The 21,428-nt window shown below is 40.2% G+C and overlaps 1 pseudogene; it reads left to right on the top strand.

The window, feature by feature from the left end:
- Window positions 1-3,456: 3,456 nt before the first annotated feature.
- LOC124095129 (pre-mRNA-splicing factor 38A-like) lies at window positions 3,457-4,414 on the top strand (annotated as a pseudogene).
- The last annotated feature ends 17,014 nt before the right edge of the window (window positions 4,415-21,428 follow it).

The following is a 21,428-nucleotide window of genomic DNA, read 5'->3' as shown; positions in this document are numbered from 1 at the left end:
ACCTCCCAAGCCCCATCCCATAGCCATGAAGAACACAATTCTTTTGTTTCATCAGGGACACAACTGGTTGTGTTGTTTTAATGAGTATGTGTCATTAGTGTGAAAACTAGGTCTCATACCAGAAACAAATTCCAAACATTGGGGATTGCTTTTGAATATAAAGTTCTGCATATAAAAGTATTCAATGACTGATCTATTCTCTACTCATCCAAGCATCCATCTCTCTCTCTTCCTCCTCCTCCTCCTCCTCCTCCTCCTCCTCCTCCTCCTCCTCCTCTTCTTCTCTCAGAAAAGGGGATTGAACCCAGGGGTGCTTAACCACTGAGCCACATTCCCAGCCCACCCCCCTTTTTAATATATTTTATTTAGAGGCAGGTTGTCCCTAAGTTGCTTAGGGCCTCACTAAGTTGCTTAGGCCTGCTTTTAACTCAGGATCCTCCTGTCTCAACCTCCCCAGCCACTGGGATTACAGGTGGAGGCTACCACATATGGTTTACTCATCCAATCATCTCTTGTCTACTAATAATTTAGAGAAAATGGGTTCTTTTTCCCCTGCACAATTTCTAGTTTTTGTGAAGTTACTCTTAGTTGGAATCATAAGATAAACAAATACTCAGGCTTTTCTTGCCCCAGTTCCTAGACAAACACACTATATAAAAGAGGTTGTTAGGTCTGAGGTTCCCAAAAACCCAATTGCAATTACTGATGGGATTACTTCAGTTCTACTCCTTCCAAAGTGGTTTATTGTTGATCCAATAAGAAAAAAAAAAAAAGCAAAGCAAGTGGAATTCTTTCCTTTCATGTGCATAATATTTCCTAACATCCCAATGACATTCCTCATAGAAATACAAAAAGCAATCATGAAATTCATCTGGAAAAATAAGAGACCCAGAATAGCGAACGCAGTCCTAAGCAGGAAGAATGAAGCAGGTGGCATAACTATACCAGACCTTAAACTATACTACAGAGCAGTAGTAACAAAAACAGCATGGTATTGGCACCAAAACAGACTGATAGACCAATGGTACAGAATAGAGGACACAGAAACTAACTCACATAACTACGGTTATATTGTATTAGACAAAGGTGCCAAAAACGTACATAAAAGATAGCCTTTTCAACAAATGGTGCTAGGAAAACTAGAAATCCCTATGTAACAAAATGAAATTAAACCTGTATCTTTCACCAAGCACAAAACTCAACTCAATGTATCAAGGACCTAGGAATTAAACCAGAGACCTTGCACCTAATGGAAGAAAAAGTAGGCCCAAATCTCCATCATGTTGGATTAGAAACACAGAGAACCAAAGACATGTAGCACCAACGATAGACACAGATAACATAGTCCTTTCAGGGGCCCTATTTTTTTTTATTGTAATCATCATCACATGCAAAAATTTATCATCCTCACCCACCCTGTGCTCCCTATGCACCTTATTTTCCCAAACCAATTTACTAAATCCAGAGCAGAGACTGTATGTCCTTGCCCAAAGTCAACAATCAATAATCAATCAGCTATATCTGTTAAGTATTAGACTGTTCTTAACTCGGCAATCTTAGAGCATTTAGCTGCCCATGAACATTGAATCGAGTGGAATCACTCAATTCACTGTTCCCCATTGACTTCCATTGCTCAACTATTTCCTGTTAACCACTAGTTCCCTAATATCAGTCACCACCTGTCACTAGGACCTTCCTTCCCTGTGTTAGCCAACAAGGCATATGTTGCAAAACACCAACTAAGTCATCTTTCAGACCCCGAACTTATTATGTTCTGCTCCACTGACACCTTAGAGTGGCCTCTGCTTCAAGACAAGAATCACCTCTCCCTATCGTCTGACATCTCTTGATCCATCCAGAGCTATCCATGCTCAGCTGTGCTATTCAGAAGTGGGATCAAGGATAGGGATGGTAAGGGAGAAAAGAATGGACCTATTTTTCCCCTTACTACATGCCAGGTGTTGCACCAGGCCCTTATATCTATGTTAATTCTTATAATTCTGTTTGTAAACAATGCTCTACACTAAGGAGATAGTACTTCCACCATCTGAGTCTTTGGGTCAGGAAATTCAAACAAGTTCCCAAATGTCTTTGTAAATGAAACACTAAACCATTCCCTTAAAAGAATGTTTGTTTTTTGTTTTGTTTGTTCTTGGGCGGGGTCCTGGAGGGTTCATCCCAGGGTAAAGCTAACTGAGCTTTACCCCCAGCCCTTTTTTTTTTTTAATTTTTATTTTGAGACAGAGTCTCACTAAATTGTGGAGGCTGACCTCAAACTTGAGATCCTCTGCTTCAGTCTCCCAAATTTCTGGGATTACAAGCAAGAGTGATTATTAATTTATGATTTTAAGTTATGAAATTTGATGAGCATCCATGACAAAATTTTTACCCATCTACAACAAAGTGAGAGAAATAAAGGCAATAAACTGTGTGTTTCCATGAGGCTGAAATAGCCTATTCAAAGGACAGTCTTTTGTTCTGAGACTTTAGGGCAAAGTCAAACCAGCTTGTTTTGCCCATCACACAGAAAGCTGATCACTGAAGCAATGAGTTTTACAAAAGAGAAAGGGTTTATTAATGATGCAGCCAAGCATGTAGATGGAAGAACAAATCTCAAACCTGCCTCCCCTGGAATAGGATATAGGGATATTTATGGGATAAAGAAACAGTTGCATATGAAAAGGTGACTACAGGTGAAATAGTGGTCTGGGCATCTGTGTTCAATTTTCATAGCTCTTCATAATACATAAGTTCAGAAAATGATGACATCAGTATGGTCTTGAGGGTGGAGTTTTCAACCCTTCAACATCAAAGAAATTACCCATTCCATACCTCACAGGCCTAAGAAAAGGGTTTAGCCAGTTTTAGATAGACAAAAGTGGCCTTCAAGGTCCTGAAAAAACAGCTTGGGCATCTCTTATCATCATGACCCACACATCAGAGGTATTATAGCACAGTTAGTGGGAGACTAATAACATTTGTTCAGGTACCTGACCTCCAAAGTTGGTGATTTTTAAAATCAACTAAAGACAGGCAAGTTTTTTCTAGAGGGCTTATTCAGGCTTTCCCCTCAGTTTTGACCTATTGTAACAAAAATCACATATAGTCAAAAGTTGACCTTCAAAATCTTTTATGAACTCACTCAATCCAATATATCCTTATTTCTTAACAAGTCCAATCATAGCCTATTTTTTCTACAGCATTGGAATAGATTATTAGTTCTGTAGTTTGAGTATATTTAGTAAAAATTTTTGACTCACTTTTAAGTGCCATGCTATTAAAAAAAAAAAAAAAACTGTCTTAAAAGACTAGAACCACACTCCGCTAAAGAACATGGAAGGTCGCCTAAGCAGTTTAAAGAGATCTCCTTCACCTTTCTCCGTCCCTTTCAATTTTTTTAAACCGGATGTGACGCATTAAAGGACCCGCCGGAAACAGAACTACACACCTTCTAAAATGGCGAACCATACAGTGAAGGATGCGCATCGCTTCCATGGAACCGACCCTCAGTGTTTAGTGGAGAAGATCATTCGGACACGAATCTATGAGTCTAAGTACTGGAAAGAAGAGCGTTTGGACTTCCGCTGAATCGTAGTGGATAAAGCCATGGAGTTACCGTTTGTGGGTGGCGTCCATGGTGGAAACACAACCAACTCCCTTTTTATGTTTAACCTTGAAGATGTTTCAGATTCAACTTGAAAAGGATATCACTGTAGGATTTATAAAAAATGAAGACTTCAAGTCTGTGCGCATGTCGGGGGCGCTTGACATGGGACTGACAGGCACTGCCATGGATCGCACAAGTCCTTGCAGCCTCTGTACAATCACTATCCAAGAATCTAGAGCCAGACAGAAATGGGGAGTTCGAACCGATGTCTGTGGATGGATTTATTGATGAACTGTTGCACAGTGAGAGTCTGTGATATCATTTGCCCCGGCTACAGAAACGTGCTAGAGGGAGCTGAGCAACTGGAACTTCGAGTTAGTGCTCTAGAAGAGGACATGGATGATGTGGAGTCCAGTGAGGAGAAAGAAGATGATGAGAAGTTGGAAAGAGGGCCATCATCTGCCACCTCCGCAGAAGCTAAGAGACTTGGACAAGCTGGTCGCTCTCCAACGTTGCTCTGTAGGAGGTGTAGGAGTCTGTCTCCCAGAAGACGAAGCCCCTCACCCCACCGAGAAAGGCATCCATCGGAGCAACAGTCCAAGACTTCACCGGAGCAGGTCCCGAGATCCATGACACAGATCTGGCTCCAAGTCCCTAGGTCATCACCGAAGTCACAGACATAGGAGCCATTCAAAATCTCCTGAAAGGTCTAAGAAAAGCCACAAGAAGAGCTGGAGAGGGAATGAGTAGTGAACTCAGCTTGTGGTTATGAGGGTATCTACTCATGTGGAAGAATTAAGATCTGCTTTCCAGCTTTAAGAGCAATTTAGTTTTTTCTTATCAAGTTTTTCTACTTTTTTTTTTTTTTTTTGGTAATGAAAAAGGTGCTGAGTTTTGCCTCCTTTTTTGAACTATAATAAATATCTTTGAGGGATGATGTTTCTTCATGTCAGTCTTTGACCCAACTAACTATAACTGTATTCAAACTTATGAGGCTAGGAAAGGATCTGGGGGTTGGGAATATGAATGAGAAAGGATCTGGCCACCTGATGAGCGACCCTTTTCTTTTTTGTTATTAAACCTGACATTGACAAAAAAAAAAAAAAAACATGGAAATGTGTGATGGTCACATGGCTGCATGCATACATATGAAGTTGTCACACTTTATACCTTAGATTTTTTTTCACTTTACTACATTTAAATTCATCTCAGTAGAGTACTGTAAAAAAAAAAAGTTTTAAAGTGATTTTGAAGAGAAAATTCAACTGAATTTTAATGCAAAATGTTTTAAGCTCCCTGCTCAGTAGAAAATTAGGAAGCTTCTTCATTTTTTGAAATATTAAGTACAGAAACCCAGAGTCATTGGGCTGGGGCTATAGCTCAGTGGTAGAGTGTTTGCCTTGCACGTGGAAGGCACTGGGTTCAATCCTCAGCACCATATAAAGATAAAATAAAGGTATTATGTCCATCTATAACTAAAAAAAATTTTTTTAAAAAAAAGAAAGAAAAGAAACCCAAAGCCACTGATGCTTCCTGACCTCTTCAGTCATTACCAAAAATGGTCCCAGGGGCCAGGGAACCTGGGCTTTCACTATGCTCTTTGTGGAATGTTCATCTTAGCTAAAATAATAGTTCAAAATCAGTATGCAACACAGTCACAGCCTTGGTAATCCAATAAATCCAATAAGGATTGTATTTATTGTTTGAGTTATAGGCAACAAGGGAAATAATATGTAGTTAAGTCAAAAATGAAAAAAAAACTCAAATATTCTATAAAAGGTAATGAATTGCTTTTGTTCATTTCACAGAGCAAAAAAAAAGAAAGAATTGTCTTCAATCTTTTTGATTAAAAAAGAAGCTTTTTAGAAAATAAAGAACAAAACAAAAGAATTAAAAGTGGTGTTTCATCATTAGCATTCAAGAGCTATTAAATGATACTACTGTAAAAAAGCAGGAGCCATTTCATTAGCTATTAAATAGACAACTTCCTTTCACCCCCTCAGTTCATAACCCCCATGGGAGAGTTTATTAACTTACCGGGCTAAATTCACATTAATTAAGCCTAACTGCCCTTTACCACTTAAGCAGCTAATCTGTAAAAATGTAGCTGCTTTTAGGGTGTGTGTGTGTGTGTGTGTGTGTGTGTATGTGAAAATACCGACAATTTTTGCTTCAATATCTCCATTGCTGCAGCCATCAAGCATGCATCATTAGTAAATAGCTAATGATAAAACAATGTGATTTTAGTCAGTTTGATCACGTATATGATGTTTAGCCAGTTTGTTCATGTATCTGATGTTTCTCATCCTGAAGAAAACTGAAGTAAAACTGCTTTCGTCTCATCCGTTTAGACCCCGCTCTTGATCCAGTGGATCTCTGGAATCCTCAACTCGAATAAACTCAAGTTCAGTGTTCATGCCCATAAAGAAAGGACCTAACTACAAAGAAATATCCACTGTGGAATCACTGTTTCGTGTCCATTTGGCACGTCTGGCTTCATTATTCCTCTTGCAGCCACCTCCAGGCTGAAATACTGGGACAAAATCACTCTGGCAACTTGTGAAAAAGGGAGGACTGCTCCCCCCACCCCTCCACGCTTTCTTTACTGGGCTGTTTAATAAACAGCAGGGTAGCTGGGAAGGTGCTGGGAAGGTGCTGGTAGGGGGGAGCCACTTTGCACCGCTGACTAGCCTCTCATTTGCGCACCTCCCATGCCCCATGGTGCTCATGAATGGGTTGCTAAGGACTTGGCAAGGTTCTGCGCAGCCACTACTAACACTAAAGAGGCCACAACAGGCTGGATCCCAGAGGAAAGGAAGTGCTAACAGTTTGAGTCACAGTGAGTAGGGGACTGCTTCATTTAGTAACTTCAGACAATTCTGTCTGGGCTTAAATGCTCCACAGTCCTAAGACAGTATCTCAGAGATTCAAAGATAAGTTGCCTGATGCCTTCAGAACACTTTTCCTTTTGTTTGTCAGATAGTGAACTTTTTCTCCCTCATGCATATTAACTCCCAACCAGCCCTCTTCATTCATGACAGCTGGACTTTGGGGTCCTACAACAAGGGAATGAAAGTGTTTTGTTTTGTTTTGATTTGATTTTTAAGTCAAAAGGGGCAGGGAGAAAGGATGAATCTTTGATAACAGCTTGAGGGAACGGTCAAATCCGAGAGTGTAGACAGGTTCAACAGGCAGTTAACCCACCCAGCCTCCAAGTGGGAGAAGAGCAGATTGTTAGGACAGTCAGTGGAATGGGGACATTTATGCTGCTAAAATAAGTGGGTCTGAACATGTCTGAGCACTGGATGGTGTTATTTTCATTTTGGTTGTTAACTGAACACAGATGAAATTACTTGGATGACAGTCATAAAGTCTTTGACAGGGTAACACTGGAACCCAGAATACGTGCTCATTTTATTTCCATGTGCTACATACAGATAGTGAACTTTGAAGAGACAGAAGAGCTGTCACAAATTTATCTCCACTGATCTCATATTGCCTTCACTCTAATATGCAGACCTGCAGCATCACCAGATTTCCTGCCTCACTCTACTGCAAGTTGTGACGATGCTTGACAGAGACCAAAAAATGGAATTTGGACAACATCTGTTGATTGTCTCTTCATATCACATAGAAGTGTTCAACAGATTTTGCTACAGTTGCTCGTGCATAGGAAGAATTGTAAAGATGAAGGCAACGCTCCAGGGCCTATCCAGTCTCAGCAATCACCTTGGATCCATGACAAACCATAGGCACATATGTGCAAACTGCCACATGGACCAGACACTGCCTTCATTGGTGACTACCCAGCTCGTAAAGACAGGGCTTACTGAGAAAATGTTCTTAAACTCTTACTTGTTCTCCCCACATTAAAGAACCTTTGTCCTGGCCTCTCTGTAAGACTCACTTGATCGCCTACCTGGGAGAGCAGAAGAAAGGCATATGGGTACAGAGGCCTGGAAGGAAATGCATCGTGGTCAAAGTCACTTACTAGAGCACAGCACATAAGATTAACATAAGAAGTGACATAAGATTTTGTTAAAATAAGTAAAAATATGTATGAGTATATAGGTTGTGTAGGCTTTACCTGAAATGCTTAGGACGGAAGTAGTTCAGATTTTTGGAGGTTTTGGGGTTTTGGAATACTGCCATGGACTTTGCCAGGTGAACATCCCTATCTAAAAACCCAAATACTCCAAAATCCAAAACTTTCTGAGTATCATATCAACAATCAAAAGTTTTCTATTTCAGAATTTTGCTTTTCAGAATTTCAGATCAGGGATGCTCAGCATATGTATGTATAGTATATATGCAGTTAGGTAGATGAAAACTTCTTAATAAATATATATCATGTATCACACAAATAACCTGCAGCATGTAATAAGTGCTTATGGTCATTCTGTGTCAATCATAAAACTGACTGAATATGGGGAAAAAATAATAATATTAAACCCTAAATAAGAGAGACTCAGTGTAATTCACACTTTGTATTTGCCCAACATAACCTGAAAGAAATACAAATTTGCATCATTCATTCATTGTTCAGGGCTTTAAGAGATCTTTGAAACCATCATTAATTTAATAAATAAGCAAAAATGATAGAAAATCAAAATTTTCATAAATCTACAGGGAGGAGTTATAACAAAATCATGTAGAAGGATGTATAGTAAGTTCATCTAATTGAACCAAAAGAAGAGTAGTACAATAATTCCTTGGAAAGACACAGCAGTATTATCTATTCTCATTCAAATTGTCTTCGAGCTTATACACCTGGACTATCCTCTGGCAAATAGTAAATGAGCATTGTTTCATAATATTTATGAGATTGTCACAACATGAAATAAGGATAGTTTCATCCATTTTTCTCCGAACCATATTGTCAGTTTGCATGACAACACCTAGTGTTCAATCATACCACCACCATTTTCCTCCCTGCAAATACGGTGACCCACAGTAAACTATTGTTCAATTTTTAAAGAGATGACTGTAAAGAAATCTTTATGGAACAATTCTGCTGTTTAGATGTGTCTAGTTTTTAAATATCTGGGGAAATGTGTTCCTTCCACATATTATAATTTAGTGGAAGATAGAAATCCAGAGGCTCTGAACCCTGGAAATCATTCCTGGTGTCTTGGCATCCTCAATTCAGTTCAAGCTGGTTTCCTAGGGATTGTTCCAACCACAGTGGGACTCTCCCAGCCCCCAGGGTCCTCGGGTACACACAGACATAGACACATTCATCACAGGGAGAACAGTCTTGAGGCTGTGTGGCAGCTAGAGCTTCATTTATTAAAGGTTAGTCTATGGCTGCAGCCAAAATGCTCAATAAGGGGGTTATTAAATTTTCTTATTAAATGTAATCAGGGAGCTTTGTTGTCTGGATGTCAGGTTAAAGCCACAACCAGGCAAAATTCTTCTGAAGACAAAAAAGCAGTGTTATGACTATAATCATATATCAACAAGTGCTGCCACTTGCACTTGAGAATTCTTTAATCTTAATGAAAAGTACCAAGTGTTGAGTGAGCGTTTTACAGCTGACACAGAACCATAAGTTAAGGGAATTTGCTCTAATATTTCATAAATTCCCTGGGCCCTAAAGTTTGGCAGAAGGGTGACAGGTTATTATCCCTCGTGTCAGATCAATTTCCTGCAAGAATACCCTCCAACCTGGTTCCAGATCCATGAGGTAAGGGACAAGTAACACTCAGAGATATTTCAGAATAAATTCCCAATCAATAATCGCAGATTACCCAGGATTTCAGAGATCATCTGTCCAATTTGTTTTGTAAATAAGAACCCAGAAAAGTAAGAGGAGTTCTCAAGACAAGGTTGAGGGTCTGAGGCTGTGGTTCAGTGGTAGAGCATTTGCCTAGCATGTATGAGGCACTGGATTCGATTCTCAGCACCACATAAAAATAAGTAAATAAAATAAATGTATTGTGTCCATCTGCAACTAAAAAAAAAATTTAAATATAAAAAAAAAAAAAATCAAGGTTGAGTACAAGTTAGAGTTCCCAAATGTTGACTGACTACAGGAAATGAGGATGAATATGGGCACAAAAAGGACCAAACTTTAATGCAACCTACACTCCCCAAATTGGAGCAGTGATATCTTCTAACACATAGAGGCCTAGACCAAGAACACATAAAAGCAGAGCTCTGTAAGCTCTGGAGCATTCTAAAGCTAAAGGTTAGCACAGCAAGCAGGTACATAAAAGCCAGGTACAGAACAAGCCAAACTGACAGCCATTCAAGGGAGGAACCTGAGCGGGTCCCAAGTAGGTACTGCTCTTTAGGAATGAGCCTAGAAGCCAGATTATTTCATATACAATACACTAATTTCTTAAGGCTATGCCCTATTTTTATTAGTCAGCTTTCCCTTGCTGTGATAAAATACCTGAGATAAACAACTTGTAAAGAGAAAAGGTTAACTCTGGTTCATGATCTCAGAAGATTCCATCCATGATCAATTGGCTCTGTTGCTATTGGGTTTGTGGAGAGGCAGCACATTATGATGGGAACATGTGGCAAAAGAAACTGCTCACCTCATGACAGCAGGGAGCAAAAAGAGAAGAAGAGAGGCCAGATTCCAGTATCCCCTTCCAATGGCATACCCACAATGACCTAACTTCCTTTCCCTAGGCCCCACCTCCTAAAGGTTTTGCCACCTTCCAACAGTGCCTCAGGCTGTGGGGTCAAACATTTAAGACATGAACCATTGGGGAACCTTCAAGATCCAAACCAAAATATTCAAAACATTTTTCTAAAAGACACAGTGTAATTTAGTCCCCAGGCCTCCGACTTTCCACCCCTCTCCTAGCATAGTTAAAAATGTGTATTTTTTTTCCCAACAACCATGTCTATACTACGTAGTTACTCCATTTATTTACCCATCCATTAGTATTAAGTGTATACTATATCCAGCTCAAAGGCCTAAAGTATGGAGAACCCAAAGATTCATTCTCAGGGTCCAGAGAACTAGAAGAATGAGCTTACCACATTGATTTATTTTTGTAAAGACACAACCAGCAACTTGCTGGGGACTGAGGCTGTGTGCCTGCAGCTTGGAGTGGTCCTCTAAAGACAAGCAGTTAGAATGTCTTAGTGAGAATCTAGGGAGGACCTTACAAGGACTAACAATGCAAACAATGGCAGTTGTGGTGGGGATGGAGAGGAATGATTCAAGAGATATGCAGGAACTAGATTCAATTTGTGATCCATCAAAAAATAACCCTGCCTTCAACATTAGCACCTTCACACAGCCTGCCTCCACCCTAAGGGCCAAAGCCACAAAGCCAACTCCCTCCTGAGACTGTATCCACTGCAGCAAACAAATATTTATTGGGCCTCTGATCTATGTACAGCCACAAAAGTTGATCAGCCAAATCTGGACCAAATGTTTTATTAACATATACGCCCACAACCAAATGTCATTTGGGTTTTATTGTAAAATATTTTCATGGAGTGGGTATGAGGTAACCTTAGCTTTCTGAAAAGCAATCTTTCGGGATTTAGGATTAGTAGGATTTAGGATGATTTCAGCTGCCTGTATCAGGAAATCATGACTAAAAGTGGCTTTAACAACAAGGAAGTATCTTATCTCATGTAATCAAGAAGTCCAGAGATAGGGCACAACCTCCAAATGGTAGGTCAGGTGGTATGTCAGGTCTCCAGTTCCCCTTCTTTGCACTTCTTCCCACTTCAGTCTCCTCTCTGTATTGGCGTGAACCTCAGACTGAGATAAGATGGTGGAGACTATGCTAGGCCTCCCAATTAAAATCATCTAGAAAAACAAGAGGACTCATCTCTTTCTTAAATAGTTTTGAAGGATGCCATAGTTTAGCTCTGGAGTGCTTCCCAAAGGCCCATGTGTCAAAGGCACCACTAGAAGATGGTAGAGCCTTTAAGAGGTGGGGCCTAGAGGAAGGAAGTTAGGTCATTGGTGGGCCTTTGAGAGGATATTGGAAACTCCCTTGCTTCATCTGTTTCTTTATATCCCATAAAGTCAACAGGCTTTCTCTGCCAAGTGCTCCTACCAGGATGTATTGTCTTATCACAGGCCCAAAAGCTACAAGGCCAAGTGACCATAAACTGAAACCTCTGAAAAAAAATTTTTTAAGTAAATTTTTTTCTCCCTGTAAATTGATTTATTTCAGTTATTTATCACAGAAATGGAAAGGTGACTAGCACAGAGGAGTTTAGAATTCTGCTCGGAGATCACCACTGAGCTACCTCCCCACCCCTGCAATAGACTTCTCAAAACCACTGCCTATTCTTAAACCAGTCAATGTATGAATTGCAGATTCCATGATTGGCTTAAGCTAATCATTTGATTATAATTATTTGAATGACTGTTGGAGAGTTGATCACATTAGCCATGACAATATCAAAAACCTTTACCCAAAATTTCACCTAGGAGAATTTGGCAAAAGGAAAGAATTAAAACACTTCCTCAAAGCTCTATAGTGTTCTTATGTGATATTAAGCCTTTTTATAGCCATGCTACTACCCTGGGCAAGGCACCCAAAGAATTCTACAAGAAAATCCTCTCTCCCCACAGTCACTAATTCATGACCACAATTCAAGACACCATAATCCTAGAATCATGTTCCAATTAGAACAGAGTATCAGGATACCCTTAAGAAATGTCAGAACTAAGAAATGTCATGTACTAACAAAATGAATGTTTTTCTTGGTGACCACAGGGCCCAAGATCATTCTTCATCACCTAGCCCTCTTCTCTTGCACCTCCATTAATCACCTATCATGGTTTGGATATGAGGTGGTCTCCAAAAACTTCTGCGTTAATGCAGAACAGTTCAAAGGTGAAATGATTGGATTATCAGAGTTATAAACTAATCAGACCATTCTAGTTTGAATGGATTAACTAGGTGATGTAGGCAGGTGGGCCTGACTAGAGAAGGTAGGTCACTGGGGACTTGTGCTGTAAGGGTTCTTCTTCCCTGTGGCCCCTTCCCTGGTCTCTTCTCTCTGCTTCTCTGCTGTCATGAGATGAGCAGTACTTTCCTGCCACATCCTTCCACCTTGGTTTTCTGCCTCACTTTGGACCCAAAGCAATGGACTCAGCCTACCATGGACTGAACCTCTGAAACTGTGAGACAAAATAAACTTCACCTCCTCTGAATTGTTTTTGTTAGGTTTTTTGGTCACAGCAACAAAATACTAACACACCACTCTACTCTGACCTGTCCCTGCTCCACCAATACATTCACTTTGCCTTCTGAATCTCCCAGGTCAGTAATAGCAAAAACCAGTACTCTCTACCTCTTCTCTAAATATTGTCTTTACCTTCATGCTCGAAGAAAGCCTAAATAGTTATTTTGTCCCACATCTCTTGCCCTTTCAGGCTGAAAGCAGAACAAAGGTGTCCCTTTTCCTCCTCGATGCCACTTCCAGACTATTGTGACCCCTTCATGAAAGTGCCCTGCTCCTTTGAAGAGTTCAGCATCTGGCTAGACCTATAGAGCACTTCAGATACTCTGCCCTCTTTGTGGCTGTCAGCTAGGAACTTTCAATTCATTCCTTTTCACTCCTTGAAGAGTTAAGCTCCTGGCTCACTATCTCTTCACCATTTCTCCTGTTGTGATGAACAAGGATTTTCCCATCTGTAGGAAAAATAACTCCTCTAATACCTCACTCCCTATATTTACCAGCCGCCTCCCTTCATATCTCATTCCAATAACTGTTCTGACCCACTAAGACCACAGACTCACTGATGTACCAACTTTTCATTGTCTATCTCCTTTCTCATATTCTCATGTCCTTCCCTCTAGAGATAAGATTCCATGGTGTGTGTGGTATTTTACATATTCCCTAGCATATACACTCCATTTGTTTTTCCATTTTTTTCCTTCATCATACTCACCTAGAAAAAGAAAAGAAAAAAAAAAAAAAAACAAGCCCAGCTCAATTCCACCCTCTGCCTCCTTCTCCATCTGTGCTCAAAGAAGTGGGACTTACGGAGAAAGTCAACCAACCGCACTGACTGATCTCTCTTAAACCTATGGACACACAGCTCAAAGGAGCCCCTAATGTTGCCCTTCAACTCAACCGTATTTCCCACCCCTGAAAGGTGACTATTTTTAATATTCTTTCTTTTCAGACCTCCAATTCCTCCTTCCTTCTGCTCATGTGCAACTGATGGTCTTGCTGCCGTTGGGACCTCCCACCAACCCCTCCACTGTGCTGCCTTCCTTCCTGTTTCAACCAATGAGTTGTCCCTTCTCTCTGAGACCCCTCCTTTTGTGTGAACCTTGTCTTCTTTGTCTATGTAAAGTCTTTCTCCTACAACTGTCTTCTGTCCAACTTCATTCCTGATTTTTCCCTCTCTACTAGGTCATTTCCATTAGCATACAAACATATAGCAATTTTTACCATCTTTTAAAAAAAATCTTTAACTCTAAAATTCCTTCTAGATCCCTCTCCATATTGCTGTTGACCTATGTAACAAAAGTAAAGAATTGTCTATACTGACTTGCCCCCTTTCCATCCTGTCCTGAATCTACTCCATTTTGACCTTCATTGTCACAGCTCCATCGTCACTGCCCTTGTCAAGGTCAGCAATGAAGTTCACACCAACAAAATGGATAGTCCCTGTTTTCATCTTTTTTCGTTGCATCAGCAGAACTTGGCACAGCTGAACAATGCCCCTTTTCTGAACGGTTTCTGCATTTGGCTTCCAAAATGCATTCTTCTTTATTTCTCATCTCTCCTCTCCTTTGAAGGTTCCTCTTCATCTTCTTAACTTCTCCAGCAATAGTTCTCAACCCCATCTACACATTATTACCACTTGGAAAGCACCTACAAACTTCTGATGCCTCACTCCTAGGCCAGGTAACTGAGCCAGAGGCCCTGGGGAGAAAGTCCTGTCCCTCTATCTGATTTTAATCTATGAGTATGCTTCTACAATGCAGCCAGAATGGGGACCAGCTGCTGTAAATGCTGGTATGGGTTCACAGATCTCACCTTTTCATTCTCATCAGTTTTCACTCCTAGATGACTGATCCCACACTGACTTTATTTGATTCCCAAATAAGCATCACCTTACGTTTTCCCAAACTTCTTACTTGGATATATCTTTCTGCCTATTAGATAAAACCTCTTTAAACAAAAAGATAATTCCCCAAAAATCCTTTTCATAATGAGAATTCCCATTATTTAAAAGCTCGTAAATACCTGGAGCTCATTCTCAGTTGTTTGCCAACCTCACCTGTTTTCAGCAAATGCTCAATAAATGATGAAAGATAAGTTTAATTGTTCATAAAACAACTTAAGAATCCCCTCTGGGTGAAATATAATGCAAATAAAACGAACAACACAATTACACAGATAGGATATAGAGTGGTGCATAGGATTTGCATATTGAAATGAAAAATGATATTACATTCATTCATTGGGGAATGTCAAAGAATAACAGTGATTTTTTTTTTTTTTTTGGTAACATGGAACTACTAGACCCCCCAACTTTTTTTTTTTTTTTTTGGTGCTGGAGATTGAACTCAGAGCCTCACACATGTTAATTTCATGCTCTACCACTGAGCTTTACAACTCCAGCCTCTAGGACATGAATATTTTTAATGCTTCGAGTTTCATTCAAGAGACCTAAGACCAGTGAAGTGTGGTGGCGCACAGCTGTAGTCTCAGCAACTCAGGAGGCTAAGACAGGAGGATTGCAAGTTCAAAGCCAGCCTCAGCAACATAGCAAGGCCCTAAGCAACTTAGCAAAACCCTGTCTCAAAATAAAAAATTTAAAAAAGAGGGACTGGAGATGTAGCTCAGAGGTTATATGCCTCTGGGTTAAATCCCCATTACCAAAAATAAAAGACCTAAAACCAAAAGTATGTTCTTCAGTCACCAAAACTTAGCACTGATCCAAGGCGGAAAGAACTGACTCCTACTACCAGCAGTTCCCACTTTTAGGCAGGTCACAGGCTTACATTTTTAAAAATCCTGTGAAAAAGGGCAATACGTCTGACCTATAAATCTTATAGGGTCCTGTGTTGGTAAAACTAAATATTTTGCCTAATGGTTCTTTGAAGATTATTAAAAATGATATTACATATATTTTTTCTTGTACAACATAGGGTTTTGTTTAATAACCAATTATTTAAAATAGTGCCTTGCTAACAACTTATCACAGAAACATATAAAAAGAAATTTAAAGATCATAATGTCTGATTCTTTTTTCCACAATAATCACAGGAACAATTTTTCAATAAACTGCCAAGCAATTCCTTGAATTTGGTCATTACAAGTTCTTTCTAAAATATCTTTCTTCTACTAACATTATGTTATTGTTAGCATACTATTTTAATTGTACAGATTCTTTTAAGGGAAAGTCTAATTAGGCAAGGTTATTTTCCTGATTTCCTCTCACCAAAGCATTAAGTACACTCCTCACCTGTCAAATTTTTGCACAACTAAGGTTGTCTTTGAAACAACCTTTGAAACTTTGAAACAATCTTTAAGAAATACTTTCTTTCAAGACATAGTGAAAACTTCATGACTCTCATTTTTGGACCACTTCAAGAACAAGTATTTATTACCTGATTCTAGTTTGATTCATGGTGGGTCCTACATTATATATCTGTAGCTAACATTACATTCTGATTCTGGGCCATAACACTTATTCCTAAAGTTAACTGTCTGAAATCACTATATAGTACCCAGTTACTTCTATGGGAACACATTTGAGATTTACCACATTTAAGAAATGACTGGATTTTTTAATAGGAAAAAAATAAAACATGTCCCTAAAATTTTCATGGAAACTCAGTATTTGTTCATTCATACCTCCAAAGAATCCTAACATTTTAACATTGTTTCGTAGTTAAAAGTGGGTATTAGCCAGAATAATGAACCTATTACTTCAACTATGTTCAAAGTCTCCTCATAAACCAGAGCTTTGATTTTACAATAGAGACACTGAAGGCTTTTGTCTGATGGCTCTTCATTGTGGTCCACAGCGAGTCCCCATATTTCAAACATGTCTGGCTTAATGAATTTTTTTCCCCTTGTTATTGCTGCAATCTGTTTTGGTGTCAGATTTACTCCAGCTTGGGGGGCTTTGTTGTTCTCTTTTCAGGCATCAGACCCTTTCAATTTCTGGATATGTTGACTGAGGATACAAAATAACTGGTCCAAGCAGATCTGCAACACCACCGTGGTATAAACCAGATTAAACATTAAAAACAACTCCTTTCTTCTTTTGATCAGTGAAGCAACAGCAGCCTAATATTTTGAAGTGTCTTTTTATTATCTTGAGGTCAACTTAAAACAAATGCACACCATCTTGAGAACAGACCTCCCCAGAACTTCCCAGGTCAAAAGCAGCTAGACTCCCATCGTTTCGTTTTCATGCTGAGGGTGCTGCTTGGTGCCATATTTTCATAATTTATCAAGCGACAAATCAGCTGAGAAAGAGCCTGACCAGGGAAGAGCTCAGCAGCCAACTCAGAGGGTCTGAGAATCTCTGTGACCTTTCAAAACAATATCATCTATCCTATTTTACAATAAGAAGAGCATAAATGTCTCCTAGGTAACGTAAAGTCCCATTCACACGGCTGTATGATTTCTCCATTTCCTGATTTCCATTTAAAAATCTATATCCAGCCTTGAGTACTACCACACCATGCCCCTCCTCTGATGGAGAGGTGCCCTTTTGTGTGTTACAGGCTTTCTCTGTTGGAGAGTGATGTTTGTCCTGTGGAGGACCTAGGTTGGGGCTGTGTGAGTCCATGGTCTGGATGGATCTCCCTCCGAAGGGAGAGCTCATCTCTATACTGAAAAGGAAGAGGAGAGACCTCAGAAGTAAAATGGAACCCTGAAGCTGCCCCTAGGATAAGAACCAGAAGCAACCCCTGTGTCTTTATGGGCTTTACTCTACCAATCCTTGTGGTCTTCCCAAGGGGCAGAATTAAAGATGTCCACTGTCCTGCCAAGGCAGGAATAAAAAAAAAAAAAAAAAAAAGCTTTGTGGGGAGCCAAGCATGTAGAGACGTCAATTTGAAAATGAAATAATGTGATTTTATAAACCAGATTATTTAATTTCATGTTCCCCTTTTGATTTATATCCTTTCTATTGCCCCATGGCATTTGTTGAACTCTAGTTTAAGCATTTAGCCAGGACATAATGGTGCCAAAGACTCATAAAGAAGACTATAAGTCCTGCCACATTTGCCTTTAGGAAGATTCCCTCTCCTTAGAAATCCTGGCCTACCTTGATTTTGTTACTAATAATATGTTAGGTAATGTTCCAACTTTTGATAATGTAAAAGTGGTGAGAAATACAGGTAAAGACTCCATTAGTTGGATCCAATGTAACTCCTTGGTTTAGTCAGTTTTCTTGTCACTGTTACCAAAAGACCTAACAAGAAAAATTCGAGGATGAAAAGTTTATTTAGTTCGTGGCTTTAGAGGTCTCAGTGCACAGACAGCTGACTCCATTGCTCTGGGCCTAAGGGGAGGCAGAATATCATGGTGGAAGGGTGTGGTGGAAGGAAGCAGCACAGGACATGGCTACCAGGAAGCAGAGAGGGCCCTGATCACCAGGGACAAAGTATAAACCACAAAGACAGACCCTTAGAGTCCTACTTCCTCTACCGACTCTACCTGCCTACAGTTATCACCCAGTTAATCCATGTCAGTGGATTAATACTCTGATTAGGTTAAAGCTCGCATAACCCACTCAGTTCACCTTTATACTTCCTTGCCTAATCTCACACATGAGCTTTTGGAGGACACCTCATATCTAAACTGTAGTAACTCTGGAGATGAGAATTACTTGTAAATGATGTGACTGGGAAGCCTCAAAGTTGGCAGTGAAGCTCCTACCAGAAGAAATTGAGAAGGGTAGTGGGGCTTACACCTGGCATGTTGGGTAGCAACCCTCAAAGGGGCTTCAAACAGATAAAAGTCAAAGAAAAATAATGGTGGGAAGGCTGAGTAAGCTGAGAAGCAAGTGCAGAAATGCAGCCCAAGCCTGAAAGATTCACAAGCACCAAGATGTGGCCAGAAGGCCTTGTTTCATTGCTGAGGCTGAGCACAGCTCTAGAAACGACTTCTGCCTTCTGTGGAGCTAGACAGACAATGGACATTCACATCAAGCTGTGGGGCACCATGGGAAGTTACCTCTAGAGAATGAGGTGCTTCCACAATCTGAAAGCCTTAGTATACAAAGCATATATCACTTTTGAAATTAACACAAGAGTGGAAGGAAAGGAGGGAGGGAGGAAAGGAGAGACTCCAGCAAGCTCACTTCAATTCCCCAGAGGGGGCTGAGACTGTTCTCCATGTCAGGCTTGCTGTGTTGGAGTCTGAAGTTTGCCCTGTTGAGGATTTAGTGTAGGAGTGGTGTGACTCCATGGTCTGAGTGGACCACCCACTAATGGAAGAGAACATCCTTTTATTGGAGAGGAGGACAGACCTTAGACGTAAAGTGGAACCCTCAAGATGACCTGAGGTAAGAACCAGAAAGAACATTCTGTCTTCATGGACTCTTACAGGTACCAGAGTTCCAGTGGCATGTTAGGGATGAGTATCCTTATGGGGCAACTAGACAGTGGTGGCAGCCAGAGAACACTTGAGGAGGATGAAACAAAGTCCCTTCACTTCTCCATAAAAATGAAGTTGTCAGCTCATGAGGACAGCAACAGCTGGCTAGCTAGTCTGATGGACAGATGATTGCTTCATCTCCTCCTGGAAAACAGGACAGATATTTGTATTTTGCCGTCACTCTTACTATTTATCCTTGCCTCTCTACCACTTGTTAGAGGGAAATAATTTTTTTCTAATTTGACAAAAAAAAAAAAAACAGTTACATTTGCATTTAATGGTATTTCAAGAAAAACAATCAAATCCAAATAAATCTTACAAAGCAAGTATTGTCATCATGCCCCACAATGTATTTGAAAGCAAAGATGAGAACTTTCCACTGTTCTTTAACAATTTTCCTACCCTAAATGTGCATTTATTAATTCATTTTTCCATTTATTAAGTACCTACTGAGTATTAAGCACAGAGCCTAGCGTCAGAAATTCAAAAATGAGAAGTCCTCATGTCTCCTCACCAGGAGTTTATATGCACATACATGAACTGAAAGTTTTATGATATAAATTTGCTAATAGGGAACATCGTAAAAGGTTGTGGACCCACAAGGAAAAAATATCTGAGAATCCAGAAAGACTTTCTGCCCTGAGACTTGTTTTCCATCTTGTTATTTTTTAGTAGCAATTTCTAAAAATTCACCTTAGACCCAACCTCTATTGCTATCACCTGTGTCACTCCTAAACTTGGCAACTACTAATGATAAGCTCTCTTGAAAGCCAGCCCCATTGCAAAAAAAAAAAATCCCATCCAGTTCTTCTTGCCTTCTCTCCAATGCCCTTTAATGAAGTGATTGTGAGCAGGGTCCATCCCACACAAATAAAGAAAATTAAAACCCCATATCGGCTGTGTCTCCTCAGCTGTCTCAGTGTTTTGATTCACTCAATTTAATTCCAAGCAGGTGGCCAACCAGCTCAGTTTGCCCAGGACCCACAGGTTTTGCAGGACTCAGGACTTGCAGTTTAAAAATGAGAACAGTAGCTGGACCATTGGTCACCCCGAGTCAGCTGAGAAGACTGAGTTCTGGTCTCTGGAAGTTAGCGCTGGACTTTTCTAGGGTGGCTTTGTGTGAGTTCGTGATTTCCAAAGCAGTACTCAGATCACGATCTTAATCACAAGTGGACAAAACAGCAGCCTTGTCTGTTCCTGGGTGGACCCTTTCTACCATTTTTTGCTTATAGCTAAAGAAATTAAATACAATTCCTTCAAGTCATATTCCAGCATATTTCTAAGTAGACCTCCCTTATCTCCTCCAAGGACAACAATGAGAACCAAGAAACAGGCCCTGAGGGTTGAAGATGAGAGAAATAAGAAATTCCAGTTATTGCCTGAAAAATCTGGACCAAAAAGGGTCTTTGGAACATTTTTCAGCAGGTGGGTCAAGACCAGACCAGGGACCACTTCCATAATGCTAAGTCATTTTGGATTGTCTCCTGTTTTAAATTAAATATAAAATTATTTCTGTAGATTAATGGTTGCTTGGGTAAAAGTAAAACAAAACAAAAAAAATCCCTTAGATTGAAAGAAAACTACCTCCAAACTCAAAATGGCAAGACTCAGGACAATGGAGTATGACTCTCATTTTTAACCACTGGCCACCCTATTGAAACAGGATGGTTCATCCAGTGAGCCAGTCCTAAGAAGGAAATGTACCCAAGTTGCTCTTAGGTATTTATGAAGCTCTCAGTACAGAGTCTTCGGCAAATCTCCAGAGGGTTCTATAATTTCAGGTTCTTTGACTTTGAAACCCCCATGGAGACAGAAGTGGCAATGTGGCCCAAGAGGAGGAAGCAAGCTGTGAGTCCCAAGTATTAGCAGTTTCATCTCACTTTCCCATGGCAGGAGGTGACTGGGAATGGCAAGTCACTGCAACTAGAAACGCTAAAGCTTGCTGTGAGGAGCAGGGACAACTCTCTTCTCCAGAAAAGCACCATAGGAATGACCTCAGTGGGCAGAGAAAACCAAAGGGGGACACAAGGTGCTAGGTGAGATCAGGGTGACCTTATCACAAAAAGGTTGACAAAGGTAGAAAAAGAAACCGAGTTGGAGAGGGATCAGGGATTGAAAGTGGTGCCCCCTCCCCAAATATGGCCTGCATTCTCAGTGCACGGTTCAGACACCTAAATAACCGTTATGGGACAATACACTCCATCATAGAGTAAGGGCCACCAAATGCCGCAGTCTGGCTGGGCACACA

Source organism: Marmota monax, unplaced genomic scaffold (genome assembly GCF_021218885.2).
Source record: "Marmota monax isolate L192 unplaced genomic scaffold, Marmota_monax_Labrador192_F-V1.1 WCK01_AAM20220418_F8-fsc00066, whole genome shotgun sequence".
Lineage (NCBI taxonomy): Eukaryota > Metazoa > Chordata > Mammalia > Rodentia > Sciuridae > Marmota > Marmota monax.
This window is presented reverse-complemented; position numbering and strand designations above follow the sequence as displayed.